General features: G+C 39.5%; 1 protein-coding gene across 1 annotated transcript in view; it reads left to right on the plus strand.

The window, feature by feature from the left end:
- The first annotated feature begins 51 nt into the window (after positions 1–51).
- Ppp2r3a (protein phosphatase 2 regulatory subunit B''alpha) overlaps positions 52–14,483 on the plus strand; it is a 175,870-nt gene continuing 161,438 nt past the window's right edge. Inside the window, exon 1 of the mRNA XM_026384073.2 lies at positions 52–193. The gene's annotated coding sequence lies outside the window, so the exon portion shown is untranslated. The remainder of the gene's footprint in view (positions 194–14,483) is intronic.

Here is a 14,483-nt window from a genome sequence, read left to right on the forward strand (position 1 = left end):
AGGGACGGGGCGTCACCCCGCCGCGGAGGGTGGGACGAGCGGGAGGCGGCGGCGCGGCTGGGCGGGGCACACTCAGGCCTCAGCTCCTCACGCGCCGCGTTTGCATCCCCGAGCCCGCGCTGCGGGGAGCCCTGGTGGCGAGTGTGGCCCGCTAGCTAAGGCAGCCGCCGGAGGAGGAGCCGCGGGCTCTGAGGTAGGCGCGGGGGCTCCCGCCGCGCGGCCTACAGCCCTCGGCGACCCCGGCCCGGCCCAAGGGGTAGCGAAGCCGGGGGTGGGGGGCGGCGCGCGGAGGCCGGGCGGGCGGGGCCGGGCCTGGGGGCGGGGACCGGCCTGGCCAGAGGAACAGCCGAACGGACAGGGCTGTGGTCACGGTGACTCCGGGCAGTGCGGGCACCTCTGCGCACTGACCGGGGCCCGAGAGTGTGGAAAACGCCTGCTCGGGCGCCGGCGGAGGAGGGAGGCCGAGTGGCCGGCGCCTCCCACTTTTCGGGGCTCCGGGGCTAGTTCCCCCGCACAGTCCTCGGGAACTTGTTAACAGGAAAGCTTGGCAGGGAAGCAAATGCCAACGTTCTGGAAGAACTGAGAGTCACGTCGCTAGGCGCTGAGGCTTTATTTTCCTTCCCCGCCCCCTGCCCAACCTCGGCCCCGACTTGGCCAAAGAAGGATGTGTCACCAGCTCGGGGCCGCGGGCGGGATCCCTGCCCGGCTGGGAGCTGGGGTACCTGAAACAAAGGTAAACGGAGGCCGGGCGGATCTCGGCATTGCTCCGCGGCCGCGCTCCGAGTGCCTCGGTGGGTCTCCGCCGCGGTGGCCGGCCTCCGCCTTGGAGGGGTGTTCTCCTGGGGGACCTTTCGATGGAAACCAGCTGGCCGGACTTGGAGTTGATGTTGCATCCGAACTCTCTTGTGCACACATTATTTCCATTCCTCCCACTCTGGTTAAAGCCTAAGGAAATTTTATCCCGCTTAATTGTCGGCAAATGTAGGGGGAGAGAAACTGCTGTTTGTAAATTATAAGGTATTTTCTTATTAGGCAGTGATCTGAAAACAAAATAAATTTTTAACACGTAAGCAGAAAGAGTGATTTGTAATGTCTTTCAAGACCAGAGGAAAGCGTTCCTCCTCAAATCTTCATTTATGTACAAAACATCCCCCGCACCTATGGTGCCAGGCATTTTTCTTTGTTCTTCCTTAGTGTCAGGCCTCAGTTTCTTGTAAACAGAGAGAGTACTCAGCGCCGAGACCCTAAGAATTGCCATACTAGGTCAGAGCATGGGCCTCCAGCTCAGCTCAGCTCAGCAGGCAGCAGGCTTGTGTTGTAGTAAAACACAGGGTGGTTTTTTTTTTTTTTTTTTTTTTCTTGGCGATACCTTTAAACAGTATCTAGATTTCTTTCAGTAGTCTCCATGACTTTTACTGAAAACCTTTTTAAAAAAAATAAATCTATAGACTTGTAATTTACACCCACAATTTAATCACAGTTATTGTATCCAAATGGCTCTCCCATGCTTTCTGGCAGAACTTATACTGTGATAAACTTGCGGGGTGGGGGGGGTGGGGAGGGAGCTGGCTATTTTATACAACTTTTATATTGTAAAAGAATATATAAGCTCAGAAATCCAGGACAGAAAAAACAAGTTTTAAAAAATAAATAAATAAATAAAAAGCTTTTGAGAAGTCTTTATCAGGTCCAATCTGGCTTTTGGGCTCAAAAATAATTATTTACTAGCAATCTGAACATTAAACACTTAATGATTTATTTGTACTTGTAAGTATTTGCATATTTTAAAACTCAGCTTAACATTCTTGAGAGTGAAGGGGCTGTCTGACTTTATCTTGGTCTGAACTAATTTGGCCTTAAATATTTAGCTGAAACCAACTATCTGAAGAGAAAGGAGTACGCGGTACTTTGAGAGTACCTGTTCAAACCATCTCTTTGCTTTTAAACTCTTCTGAGACTCCTCATTACTTCTAAGTCCCCAGTGATTTGGCCCCTGCCACCTTTCAACACTGAAGCTTTGCTTCCTCACTGAAGTTTTTCTTGACTTGCCCTCCAGGATCTCCCAAACAGAAACCCACAAACTTGGAGTAGAATTAACCACCCTCTTGAATATTACCATCTTTGAATCAGGATTTCTCATCTGTGGTACTATGGACATTTTATACCATGTAACACTTTGTTGTGGAGGGCTGTCCTGCACTCCTGGTTAATTAACTAGATATCAGTAGCAACTCCATACACTATTGTAACAATCTGAAATACCTCCAGATATTGCCACACATCCCCTGGGAAGGAGCAAATTCATCCCCAATTGAGAACTATATTCTAAACTAACTGCTGCTTAATACCAGTGACATTGCATTTTTCCTCATTTGCTTATGTGTTGGTTTCCTCAGCTAAACTGGGGGGCAAAAGCAAGCATCATTTATTTAACAAACATCTGAAGGCCTACTTTGCCAGCTGGATGCTAAGTTAAGTCTGGGAATATGGTGGTAAAAGCAACAATGTGGTCTCAGCATTTCTGGTCCTATAGTCTAAAGAAGGTGACAGATGTATATATGAGTAATTGCAGTTACCTCATTACAATTATGTTAAATTCTGGGAGGAGAACAACAGGTTACTCTGAATATTTAAAAGAGAGATTTTTGGAAACTAGGGGAAAAGTTTCCTTGGAAAAGTGACCTTTGAGGTGGACTCTGAAGGATAAATAGGAGTTACCAGATGAAGCTTAGAGGGTCAATATATCCCAGACAGGGGAAAAAAAAAAAGTGTGAAGGTCCTATGGCAGAAAGGAACAGCCTTTTCTGGGAACCCATAACCAGTGTGACTGGAGCATGGAAAATGGTGGGGCAGTATGATACATAATGAAGCTGGGAAAATAGAGGCTACTTGTCAGTGATTCTCAGTTTGGCCTGCTCATCAGAATCACCAGAGGTATTTAAACAGTATAGATGCCGGGGCCTCCTCCAGGGCCATTAAGTAAGAATGTCTTCCTTGGATCCCAATAGCCCCCATCAGCCAGCATTTCCCCCATGCTTTGCAAAGGTATGACACTGATGCCAGTTTTATCATTATAGACACTTTTAAATGGGCATTCAAGCAAATGCATGTTCTTTCTTCCTGTTGTTTACACAAATGGTAGCATACTGTGTATTCTTTTTTTAATAGTGTATTTAGAATCTATCTCTTGATATATAGTTTCCTTATTTTGTTGAAGGACTATATAATATTTCACTGGATGATTATACAACAGATTATTTAGCCACTGCCCTACTGACATTCAAATGATTTTCAGTCTATTACAGACAGTACTAAAAATATGCTAATTAATATGTATATGAATACATTTGTGGGATAAATTGCTAGAAGTGGAATTGTTCGGTCAAGTAAGTGTGTGTATGTGTATTTGCAAATACTTATTCCTAAATGTTCATTCTGGTCATATAGGAGAGAAAGGTTTGGAAGGAAACAAAAGTGAATGTGGGTGACAGCTGACCCTAATTTAGGTTACTGGGAATAACTTGGAGAGAAAGCTGGTTGCTGGGACTAAGGTGATAGCAGTAGAGGAGAGTATATGTATAAAGGAGATATATTTAGTAGGCATACTTGATAGGATTTGTTGGTTGATGTGGTATAAGAATTGAGGGAGGAGTTGGGTTGTGGATCAGTGGTAGAGTGCTCACCTAGCACGTGTGAGGAGGCACTGGGTTCAATTCTTATCACCACATATAAATAAATAAAATAAAGGTCCATTGACAACTAAATACATATTTAAAAAAAATAATTGAGGGAGAAAAATAAGTTCCTAGGATGAATTTCTCAGAGTATTGGCTTGCCCCACCAGGTGAATGATGAAATTGTTCCCTGAGATAGAGAACATTGTAAGGGTAGTTTTGAGGTGTGTTTAAATCACTTTTCATTCACATTGGGATGCTGAGACTGTCAAGAATAGGTGTCACAGGCATTGAAAAGGGCAGAATTAGTGGCATAAATTTAAAGGTTAAAAATTAAAGGGTATGAGTGAAAGTACCCAGGGCAGAGGTTGCAGACCAGTAGCCCACCACAGAATCTGGCTAACAGATGTGTTTGTTTTGTTTTTCCCATACAGTGGTTTTGTTGTTTAATTCTATGTTAGTTGCCCGTACCTTAAAATCCAAAGATTTCCCATGAAAATCAGGATTTGAAGCTTCACTTTAAAAATGAGAAGATATGGCACTTCTAAGTTGGCTTTCCTGTATGGCAACAGTGACTGGAGCTAAGTCACAACTGATCTCAACTGCTTTCTAGTTCACTACAAAGCTCACAACTCTCTAAAACCTTAAGCCTGACCCTTTTTGATGATTTACTTCCCTGATTCTATAGGCTTTTGAGTGTGTGAGTTTTGGTCAAGGGAGAGTATAGAACAGTGATTTTCATCTTGGTTGCATATTAGGATCACTGAGTGATTAAAAACCACTAATTCTGGGGTCCACCTAGCAAGTTTCTATTTCTGTTTTCTTGGTCTGAATTGCAGCCTTAGATTTTTAAATGTTCCTCAAATGATTTCACTGAGCCGAGAAAGTTGAGAACCTCGAAAGAGATTAGTAAGAGAAAAGGGTTCAGGCCTAGTTTGGTAGAGAAGGGTAACTCAGGAACAGGTCATGTGGCCCAAGAGGTACAATGCGATTGCACTTTGCTTGAAGTTTAAGTATGTAAACTTAGCTAAATACATTGTACTGTATTTTTAATTAGATGAGAAAGAACCAAGTTTGATTTGCATGTATGTAAGTGTGCTATACTTAATGGGCCACTTAAAGGACTTTCAGGAGTAATTTAAACTATTGATTTTTGCCTTAGATGCTTACTTAAGAAGCTAATTCTAGTTTAAGGTGGGTTCTAAAAGGCAAAGGAAGAGAGTATTTCACAAAAAAAGTCATCAGGCAAAGATGTGGACTAAAAATAATCTGTTGACTTTAGCGAGATGGAGTCTTTGACTTTAGTAAGAACTGTTCTAGATTAGAAGAGGCAGAAACCAGATGGAGGTGAGTAGGAAGTAAGAAATGGGAATGGTGAATATTTGAAAAATCTTTTCTTTCTTTTTAAAATAATTATTTTATTATTATTATTATTTTGTGTGCTGGGGATTGAACCCAGGGCCTTGCACATGCTAAGCAAGTGCTCTACCACCTTAATTCAGTTCAAAAACTTAAGTTTGCCCAAAAAGGTGGAGTGCTGCAGAGGGACTGATGTCCTGCATGTTTATATGGTAAGAAGCTCAATATGTTGGTTACCCACACACTACTAGTTAACTTTTCAGGGAGGTAGCTCAGTGGTGCCTCTGCCCCATCTTAGAGGAGTCTTGCTTGTGTTTATTTTGGAGATTTTTGTGCTTTTCGCTGAGGAGATATTTTGTCATGACCCTTAAAACTTATGAAAGGGCTGAGTCAGATGTTGGTGATTAGGACCTAAGTGTCTTGAGTATCTGGAAAGCCATAGAGTACCTAAAGGCCAGCAGTGATCTGGGCTTCAGTGACCCTGACATCATCTTCTATTGAACTGATGAACAAAGACCAGATTGTTGGCTTGTTGAAAATGGAGTACTTGGCTATATTAGGGAATGTGTATCTAACTGTCAGATTTCCAGGAGTAGTTTTTGCAGTTGTATTTTTTCCAGTTAACTTGATATTTTAGCTCAATTTTTCCAATTGCATGCATGTAAAATTTCTCATACTTTGAAATCTTTATCACTGTCTGTGATTGAAGGGTATGGGATGGATATAAATTGGAGATGTAGGCTCTTAATTTAGCTTGGAGAGAAGAGCATTGAACAAACTGGTTTCCAAAAGGTTGTATGAATGTTGTTACCTTGAAGGCTCAGAGTGACTATCTAGGAAGGATTATTACGCATATTGCCATAACCATTCTGTCTCTTTTCAGTTTCTTCCTTATTAGCAGCATTAACCTTGAAGAGGAGGTGTTTTTTAAAAATATTATTTTAGTTGTTGATGGACATGATCCCTGTATTTTATTTATTTTTATATGGTGCTGAAGATCAAACCTAGTGCCCTCACATGTGCAAGGCAAGCACTCTGCCACTGAGCCACAATCCCAGCCCAAAGAGGAGGTTTTTAAGTTGTTGTAGTTTAGATATGAGGTGTCCCATAAAAGCTCATGTGTAAGACAATGCAAGAAAGTTCAGGGGTGATTGGGTTCTGAGAGCCTTAACCTAATCAGTGCATTAATCCAGTTGAATAAATTAACTGGGTGGTAACTATAGGCAGGAGGAGGAGATAGTTCATTGGAGGCATACCTCTGGGATATACATTTTGTCAATGATGGGTAGGGTCTTTCCCTCTCTGCTTTTTGATATCATGTCCTAAGCTGCTTTCCTCTGCCACATTCTTCCGCCATGATTTTCTGCTTCACCTTGTGCCCAGAGCAATGGAGTTGGCCATCTAAAGACTGAGAATTCTGAAACTGTGTGCCCCAAATAGACTTTTCCTCTTCCATTTGTTCTTTTGGTTACAGCAGTGAAAAAGTGAACTAAAACAAAAGTCAGTTTTAGGTGTCATGTTTCTAAGACTTGTGGTCTACCACCAGATGAGAAAACACAGAGGATAGAAATTGCCAGGAATTATTACTGAAGAATGGTGTTTTTTAGTTGAAACATGACCCTATTGCTATACTCTTGCAAACAGGAGCATCATCTTAAAGGGACTAGCAATTGTAGCCACTATTAATTTATCAGATAGATAGATGATAGTTAACTTCTATATAAAGGTTAGGGTTAGGGTTAGTTCCAAGATGGTTTATGTTGAGAGTCCATTATAAGAAAATAATTTTGTTTGGAAACTTGTATGTGCTTGGCAACAGTGGGAAATCTATTACTATAAGTACAGTTATGTATCACTTCTGAATGATGGTAGATGGAGGGAAAAGTCCATTGTCATTGTGGTTCAGAGCTCCTTTAGTTTGTGGAGGATGCAGAATGACTGAGTGGGCAGAAGACATAAAGTTAATTCTTAGATACAGAGTTTGGGTTTTTCAAATATGAGCTGTGTGATTGAATTGGGAGGGGGTTTGGGGGTAAGAGTAACCATTTTATCACTGATTTTTCAGTACATTCACAATATTGGGCAACCATCACCACTGCCTGATCTAAGACATTTTTACCACCCCAAGAGGAAACTCTGTACCACTAAGCAGTCAGTCCCCATTCCTTTCTCCCCCTAACAACCACCAGTTTACTTTCTAGCTCTATGAATTTATGTATTCTAAAAATTTTGTATAAACAGAATCATATAAGATGTAACCTTTTTGTCTGGTTTCTTTCATTCAGTATAATATTTACATGTTTCATTCACATCTTAGCATGTATCCAGTACTCCATTACTTTCTTTGACTGAATAATATTCTATTGTGTTGATATACCACATTTTGTTTATTCATCAGTTGATGGGCATTTGGGGTGTTATACCATTTGGCTCTTCTAAATAGCGTCACTAAGAGCATTTGTCTAACAGGTTTTTGCTGAAGTGCCTCTTTTCAGTTTGATTTGTGTGTGTGTGTGTATAAATCTAGGAATAGAGTTTTGGGGTCATATGGTAAAAGTTTTTGAGGAACCACCAAACTTTTCTATAGCAGCTTCACCATTTTACATTTCTAACATAATATTTAGGAGTTCTAGTTTCTTTACATTCTTTCCAATAGTTTTTTTCTGTTTGGGCTTTTTGTTTGTTTGTTTGTTTGTTTGTTTCGGTTGTAGTCATCCATCCTAGTGGGTATGAAGTGATATCTTACTGTGGTTTTCATTTGCATTTCCCTAGTGACTTAATGGTGTTGAGTATCTTTTCATATATTTGTCAGCCATTTGGATATCTTCTTGGAGAAATATCTATTGAAGTCCTTTGGTTTTAAAGTGGGTTGTTTTTGTTATTGAGTTGTAAGAGTTGCTTATGTATTCCGGATATTAGACTTTTTTAAATATTTTTTTTACTTGTAGTTGGACACAATGCCTTTATTTTATTTATATATTTTTAATGTGTTGCTGAGGATCAAACCCAGTGCTAGACGAGCACTGTACCACTGAGCCACAACCCCAGCCCCGATATTAGACCTTTATCACTATATGATTTGCAATTACTTTTTCACGAATTGTGAGCTGTCTTTTCATTTCTCGATAGTGTCCTTTGCATGAAACTTTTTAATTGTTTTTCCTTGTGTTGCTTATGCTTTTAACATCATATGTAAGAATCCAAGGTCATGTCAATTGACCCCTGTGGGGTTTTTTCTAAGAGTGTATAGTTTTGGTTCTTACATTTAGGTCTTGGACCCATTTTGAATCATTTTTATAGGTGAGGGTAGGCCACACTCTGCTTTGTCTCTCTGACAATATCTCCTACCACTCTGTTCCGTTCTTGCTTTGTTCCAGTCATAAACACAACCTTTTTCTTCTTCCAACAAGAAGGTGTGCTCCTGCTGCAGGATCTTTGCATTCTCCCTCACAAAACTTCTTCCTCCTTCATTACTCTCAGGTCTTTGCTAAAGTTCACTTCCCCAGTGCTCCCTGTCTCCCTTCCCCTTCAAACTCTGCTTCCCAGCACTCTGGGGAGTCTGAGTATTCCTCCTACCCCACCCCTCAAGACAGAACACTTAAGGCTATCCTTCCCTTAGACTATCCCATTTCATTTTCTTTGATTATTCATCTTTACATTTTCATTTGAGCAGGGCACCTCCAGTTAAAAATGTTTTAGCCAAGCATGGTGGCACACACCTGTAATCCCAGTGGCTTGGGAGGCTGAGGCAGGAGGATCACAAGTTCAAAGCCTGCCTCCACAAAAAGCAAGACCCTAAGCAACTCAGTGAGACCTTGTCTCTAAATAAATACAAAATAGGGCTGGGGATATGGCTCAATGGTTGAGTGTCCCTGAGTTCAATCACGGTACTAAAAACTAAAATAAAACAAATATTTTTTTAAAAGTTTTATAAACTTCTTATCCGTGAGATCAGAAATTAAAAGCTAAGATTAGTGGCTATGAATGGAACTGTCATTAAGGCTTTCAAAAACCACACCAAGAGACATTTATTCTTTCCATATGATAGATCACAGGCACATTCCCTGTTTTACAACAATCTTGGGGGTCAGCCTCAGAATACTGCTTTTATGTGTACTGATGAAGATGGTGCTTCTATGCCATATCCTCTTGCAAGCCCTATGGCATAGGTGTTAGCATTTTGTCTTCTCTCAATTTAGTACATTTTAATGACCTTGGTTTTCTTCTGGCAGATCTGGTTAGAACCTCTGTCCCATGGTGAGTCCTCCTAATGAGTGGAGACCCACCTGGTTCTGAGAGTATTGGGATCCAAGCATGGAAAACATTTGAGGATCCCTTGTAATGGAGAGAGTATGTTGATTTTACTGTGGAATGCCCTAGACCCTAAAGAAATCCAGTGATTGTTGTCTCCAAAAAGTAAATTCAGAGGCTTTGTCTGGTTTGACATTTCTCAATCTGTCTGCAAATCTGCTGGCCTTCATGCAGACTTTCTGGTAGGTTCATGTTATTACAGGCTGGAATGGAGGTTGTTTTGATTTGTTGTTTTAAGATAATTATTTCTACTGAATTTTTAACCAGACAGCTGTTGTATAAATATACTCTCTTTACCTTATCTCTTTTCCTAGATGAGCTAATTTCCTAAATGACAAGTAGATAAATTAATATAATTTCAGACAGTGGTATTAGTGCTATGAAGAAAATAAAGTGGGCCTATTCCCCTAATGATGAACACTTGTGTTGTCTATGATTTTCCCCCTATATTAATAATTCTTATATTAATAATTTCCTATATTAATATAAGTAATATTTTCTTATATTAATAATTTGCTATATTAAACATTGTTCCTGTGCAATTTTATGAATGTTTATATTGCATAGATTCTGAAAGAGAATTTCTGGATTATGTAATCATACAATCACAGTTTTAATAGAGATTGTCAAATTGGTGCCCAGGGTATCTATACTAATATAAAATATTTTATATAACTAATATCTGTTTCTGGTTTTTCAGTAAAATGTTTGTATTTTTAATTACACTAATAATATTTAATATATTCACTTTATTAAAAAATTAACATAAGTCCTCATATTCTTGCCAATTTGCAAACTTTGCCTCTTTTTTTAATTTTTTTTTTTTTTAGTTGTAGTTGGACACAATGTCTCCATTCTGATTATTCATTTCTGTGTGGTGCTGAGGATCAAACCCAGCGCCCCGCATGTGCTAGGTGAGCTCCACTGCTGAGCCACAGCCCTACCCCCAGAACTTTGCGTCTTAAATAAAAGTTTTACAAAATGGTACAGTGTCTCCTTGTTTTAATTCTTATTTCCCTTTTAATATTTTTAATTAACACATAATAATAGGTACTGTTCTGACTTGTGTTTTCAATGTGTTATGACCAAAGTTGAGCAATTGGCATATCCATTACCTCAAATGTTTATCATTTCTTTGTGGTTGAAAACATTTGAAATTTTCTCAACTATTTTGAAATGTACAGTATATTATTAACTATAGTTGCCTACTGTATAATAGAACACTGTGGTTGATATGTTTTCTAAAGCTTTTGATCTTTTGTACTTCTTTTTCTGTCCTTTGAGTTACATAGCAGAAACTGCTAGTTATTTATTTTTTCTTTCTTCCTTCATGTTTAGTAATAGAAACCCCAGCTTTTAGCCATGCCCATTGCTGCCCATCCAGAAAACGGGACTCTTTAAGAGTTAAGCATATCATTTGAATAAGTTTTAGCTAGTGGTTTAGCAGAAAGGTTAGGTGGGACTCTGAAGTCTTTTAATAGAGGAAAGGCACCCCCTTCTTCATCCCTTCACCTCTTCTGTATATTAGAACACACTTAAAATGACTGGAGCATTAGCAGCCATCCTAGACCATCAGGGTCATCAGGTTGGTGATAGGTCAGCGATCAGAAAGCCGGCGTATCCATGCATTTGGTGGAGCCACTCCAACCCTCACCTTCTTTTGCAGGAGAGAAAAATGTAACTTTTATCTTGTTTAAATACTCTTATATTAGTTTTTTTTATTATTTGTAGCATAATACATGTATTTTTTCTTATTTATTTATATTCTAAGTACTCTACTTTTTATTGTAAAAGTGTCACATTTTCCTCCAGTCTGTTAGTTCTCTCCCTTTGTGGTCTTTTTTATTAAATCATTTTTAAATTTGATGTTAATATTGCCTTCCTGGCTTTTAATTTTGTGAACTTTTTAAAAACTGACTTTTTAAAAACCTGACTTTTTTAATGAATGTGTTTTCTGCCCAAAATATATAAACATGAAATTTTTACTTTTTTATTACTTTTATATATTTTTGAAATTCAGATCTTTAATTCCCAAAATTATTTCTATGAACAGTGTGAATGTTAAAATGGCTATCCATTTGGAATAATTTTTATAATACCTGGCATGTTAATTATCAGTTCATAAATTCTCACATATACATAAGTTGGTTTTAGAACTCTAATCTCATTAATCATTGTTTCTGTGCCATTATTACATTTTTAATTACCTTGCTTAGTCTGTTACATTAGATGGTTCTGTTTATTCTCAGCCCTCCTGCTCTCAAATTCTTTCCTCTGTGTTCGGTCTCCATACCACTCCTGGCCTTTTGGTTTGGAACCCTAGTATGTATCCCCTTCCTGAAGTTGGATTTTCCTGCAGCTCTGCTTTACCAACCGATTTCCATATCATCTTCCCCATCTCCCCAAAACCCTACCCCACACACACACCTCTATTATGATAGTGAATGAAAAATTTACTGCTGAAATTGTGATCACAGAGCCCTACTAGAGGTGGTAAATTCAGACTTGTTACCTTTGATTAGTTTTGTTTAGTTAGGTACTATTCTTGAGCCCCCAAGACCGTATTATTTTACCTGAAATTATCTGTCTTAGAGACAGATAAGTACTTCATGCACTCTTCCAGTGGGAAAGCTCAGTGCAAATATGATCTAATAATCTTAGCTGTGATAAGACCTCACCAAAGATACAGTCAAGATTGATTAAATAGAGGGCATCAGTGGGACCACAAAATAGGATACAAAAGCTGTATCCAGGGAAGGAGCTAAGAAATGGTTTCTGTTGAAGGTCACATCCAAGAACTGTGATGGGTCAGTTTAGAGAAATCTGTATTACCGTATTTTTTGGAAAAAAAAATATTGTTTAGTTATAGGTGGACACAGTACTGCCGAAGTCTGGCTGGGCACAAAATCACGAGCCACTCAAGCAGGAACAAACTTTATTTTTTGAAACTGCTGCCAATGCCCCATACGTGCCCGGGAAGATTGCCGATCGACGCGAGCGGCATTCTCCCGGATCCCAAGAGGAAGTTCCTCCTCCGGAAATCCCTTCTACCGCACTTCCCCAATCAATAGGAACTCTCCAGGAGTCCCTGGCAGGCCGAGGTGGACAGCAGGAGTCCAATATCCATATGAATGTAAATCTTAACATAATCATATCATCTCAATGGCTAGCTGGCATCACCTTTCAACCAAAAATGCCATGCATCATATTACTTGGCTGTGGCTCTTAGCATCTCCCCCCTTCTGTTTAATTAAGCAACAAGCAATGTGGCTAGGGACCGTGCCTGTTAGGTTTGTCCAATTCAACATATGGTTCTTACCCGTCATCGGAAAACTGACCTCTAGGCCTCAGCCTCCTGTCTTAGGTTGATACCACTGCAATTGGATCATACCCGTCACTGACTACTGGTCCAGCATATAGCCATACTTGTGGATAGGCCTATGCGCCAGTGGGGGGTGAGGTTCTTTGCCTCACCTCTGTTGGCCCCCAAATTTGGCCTTGGTGCCGGTGGGGGGGTGAGGTTCTTTGCCTCACCTCTGTTGGCCCCCAAAATTAGACCATCACTAGTAGAAGAGAGGAGGATACAGAAATGCCACGACACCAAGTCAATTGACGGCTCTCTAGGAAAAATTGCAACACTGGTGACACATCAACAAAGATATGCCAGCACTACCATAATTCGCTGCATCAACAGATAGAGCACAATGCATACAAGTGATACACAGCCCAGGCAAGTTTTGTAAGCAGTTCAAAGCGGAGGAATCTATCAATATGTCCATTTCCTCCCAAAATAAATCAACTCAGTGATTGAGCATTACTTGTTGAGTTATTATTCATTGATGCATCAGTTTATACAGTTTGTTGTGATAACTATCGAAGAAACTGTAGTTTGGTTTCATCTTTGTCTTCACCAGCACTGGGATGAAGATAGGAATTCTGACAATGATGCTAAAAAAAAATAATGTAACATTCCAACAGGTACTAAGAAAACAATTTTTTGAACAATTTACATTATCCTGAACAGAATTATTAAATATAATGAAAAGGAAAGGTGAAAGTAAACAAACAGATCTGTTAACCTGCTTATTTGTACACATATTAAAACAATCCTCAACAGCTGTTTACCCAATTTAAATTAAACCATTAAAATCACGTGAATAATAAAAAAAATTCGGATCTATTTATTCATGAGCGCTCCTCATATATGATATATGGACATATGCACATACAGACATACAACACAAAACAGAAGTGTGCACACGTAACATACAACACATAAGACAATAGTAAAGGCCTTGTAGCTTTACCTAGGTGAAATCTCCATTGTAATGTCCAAAAACTCCATAGTCAAAAAATAAAACTGATCAGAAAAACATTAACCTAGGTCTGTATGAGCTCAAAAATAAAATAGAATTTATGATGTGGGAAAAAGCAATAATAAAATTGATATTGAAAAAAGCATCCTGGTTAATCACTGTCGAAGATGTAAGAATAGCCAAGCTAGAGTTCTGGATATCAGCTGTTATGGATTTGAGTCAAATCATCATCTTTTTGGTCTGTAGAAATTGTTTTGGTTAATCTCTCTGGAATCCAAATCGGCTGCTGTTCTCCCTGTGGAAACACACAAACAGAGCCCCGACTCCAGACAATCACTGGGTCAGGACCTTTCCATTGTCCTGTTAGAATATCCTTCCAAAGTACCTTAGGCTTATGTACATTTTTTGGATGCAAATGTCTTTCCGCAGCACTAAGCCCTGATGAATCCAAATTTAAAAAGTTTAGAGTAAAAAGAGTTATTTTAAGTTTATCTTTGGGGGATATATACCCCTTTCCAATTCCCTCCTTTTGTTTTAATAAGTACATTTTAATAGTTTGATGAGCTCTTTCAACTATGTCTTGTCCCTGTGGATTGTATGGAATTCCTGGTATGTGAGTAATGCCAAATGATGAGCAAAATTGTTTAAAAGAGGTAGAAGCATAACCAGGACCATTATCTGCTTTTAACTGTTTTGGAACGCCCACAGTGGCAAAATTTTGTAAGCAATGAGCTATAACATCTTTAGTTTTTTCTCCGGCATGAAGGGAGCCCATCAAAAATCCGGAAGAAGTATCAACTGTAACATGCAAATATTTTAATTT

Source organism: Urocitellus parryii, chromosome 2 (assembly GCF_045843805.1).
Source record: "Urocitellus parryii isolate mUroPar1 chromosome 2, mUroPar1.hap1, whole genome shotgun sequence".
NCBI lineage: Eukaryota > Metazoa > Chordata > Mammalia > Rodentia > Sciuridae > Urocitellus > Urocitellus parryii.